Here is a 2507-nt window from a genome sequence, read left to right as displayed (position 1 = left end):
TCAAAACAGTTAAAGTAGGTGAAAACAGTATAACATAATTAGGTTTCAATATGTGAGGCCAATATGCTCTTCAAAGATGCTAAGAAATCAAAACAAATTAAAAGATTACTTGCAACTAATTATCATACAGATTTAGTTCCTTGTTGTAAGCCCCCTTTCTGTATTATTAATACAGGGAATATTTTACTGCAAAGAAAATTTATTGTACATATTGCTAGCCATGAATTTTTGTCATTAGTTCACACATAAATCTGCCTAGTGCCACTATCCAAATGGCAGGATCATTGTTTATGTCCACACTTCACTCTGTATTTACAAAGAGAATTTGCACAACTTACATAAATGTAAACTCTCAGTGAAGATTTAACAATGGAGATGCAATCTAACATCCATAATATCTGATGTTTTACAGACAGCAATGTAGGAGAGATGCATTTTTAATTACCTTTCATTTGAGTGACCTTACTTAAGATATAAATTGATAATTCAGAAGTTCTTAGTCTCCTAAAGAGATTTTCAAATACACTTATAGAAAGTTAGATTTTTAAGAAATATCTTCCATGTCCACATCCTGTTGTAATTTCTGCACCATTTTTTCTTCCAGCTGCTTTCCTTTGCCTTAAAAAAAAAAAAAAAACTATCAATTCAATGTGACCTTGCCAAACTCATATCAACACGTTCTAAGAAATTTAAGAAGAGTAACTAAACTTACACAGGTCTTACAATATGCCATGCATAAAGTAAGCATTCCATACACATTTGTTCACTTCACCCTCCTAACAACCTGCATTTTAAATATGAGAGAACGGAGACCCAGAGACAAATGAAATTGTACCAAATCACTAAGTAAGCCCAGTAAGTCAAAGAGCTAGGATTGGAACCCTGGCCCTCTGGATTACCTCCCCTCAGAGGGTTACCTAGAAAGTTAAATAATGGTTCATTCCTGTTGTTTTGGGGTCAGTTCATTATCGCCTATACATAAAATTATGAAATAATGCTGAAGGATTTTTGCCTATTTTTGTTTTAATAAAATTTGGTACAAAAATTAACCTATTTAAGACTTTTACATAAATCTATTCAACGTGCAGTTTCAGAATTTGACCTTTATTAAAGTTTAGGCATGGAATCATTCAGGAATCAACTCAACTAAATCTCACCAAAATTTCTCTCCCTTAGGTAATCTGCATAAGTAAATTACATAACAGATGGTATCCGGTGCCAGCTGAGTAGAAAACTGGTTTTCCAGCACCTCACAAAAGAAACTATGCACACAAAAAACTGCCCAAATGGGTGACTACAGGCAAGTTACACACAAAAAATGTTTTAATACAAAACAGCAGTTCTCAAACTTGAGTATCAAAATCAGTATCCGAACCCAGGGAGCTACTAAGGAACCAAAGCTCAGACTCAAAAGGCCTGGGCCTCTGTATTTATACTAAATTCCCCCAAGTAATTCCCATTCCAACCAAAGTAAGAAAACCACTCCTACAAAACACTGTTCTTAATAAAAGCAAGTATGAAGCAAAATCTATGAAATTACTCGAATCTTTATGACTAGCTTATGGAATATGATTTTATGAAGGGGGAAAAGAAATACCATATGCAATAAAATTGGAGCTGGGAAATACACTGTATAAATCATTTTTAAAAACCAAGTCATATCATAAATGAGGTATTTACATAAAAAAATACCCCTAAAAAGTTGACTGATACCCATTTACATAGACTACAACAATGTAGATTTTTCAGCTCTCTACTGAAAGAGAACTCCTGTGTAATGTACTTACCTGCAAGAGGGGCCCGGATAAGATGAATGTTTTGCTTGACTTCTTTGATGTCCTGAACTTTCTGTAATTCTTTATTTTTCTTTAATCTAGGATAAAACATATCAAAGCCAAATTTTCAGTTACTTTAACTTCTTTAAAAGACATTAATTCATAATTTATAAATTTTATTAGCCACATAGATGAGCAATGAGAACTCAGAATTATTTTCTAGTTCCTAATAAGCTTAACAAATTAGGATTTCTACACTACCAACTTATTCATTGATTGTATCCCTAACTTAGTTGGGAATAATGTGGAGATTAATATATATTCGCTGAATGAATGAAGAAATGTGACTGAAGGAAAGAATTAAATCTCAGACATCAATGTCTATTATACAAATATAGTGTAAATCTCTAATTGCTAAAGTGCCTAGATGTTTTTCTCCTCAAACTGAGAATACATTGTGTTACCTAATTTTTTAAGTCAGTAATTGTAAGAACACAAAACATAAGACATTCATTTTAGACAGACATGCTAACAGTCTTCCCCATTTAGGCTCCCTTTTTGTAACGCTTCATTTTTTTTAAAGCCAGAAAGCTGTTTGCACATGCTTTTCTATGGCACACTTAAGTAGAGATGAGATCAAAAATAAGTAACTCTAAAGAAATAACGAATTTTAGGGGTGCCTGGGTGGTTCAGTCATTGGGCATTTGCCTTCGGCTCAGGTCATGATCCCAG

The 2507-nt window shown here is 33.3% G+C and overlaps 1 long non-coding RNA gene across 1 annotated transcript; it reads right to left on the bottom strand.

Annotated features, from left to right (window-relative positions):
- Positions 1 to 181: 181 nt before the first annotated feature.
- LOC145718846 (uncharacterized) lies at positions 182 to 2493 on the bottom strand. The gene is made up of 2 exons (XR_014142047.1): positions 1788 to 2493; positions 182 to 618 (listed from the first exon to the last, which is right to left on the bottom strand). It is a non-coding gene; the product is annotated as an uncharacterized LOC145718846 (long non-coding RNA).
- Positions 2494 to 2507: the final 14 nt, after the last annotated feature.

The sequence above is a fragment of the Leptonychotes weddellii genome, unplaced genomic scaffold (genome assembly GCF_054177405.1).
Source record: "Leptonychotes weddellii isolate Sample4059 unplaced genomic scaffold, ASM5417740v2 HiC_scaffold_23506, whole genome shotgun sequence".
Lineage (NCBI taxonomy): Eukaryota > Metazoa > Chordata > Mammalia > Carnivora > Phocidae > Leptonychotes > Leptonychotes weddellii.
Note: the sequence above shows the minus strand (reverse complement) of the source record. Positions and strands in the feature narration are given on the sequence as shown.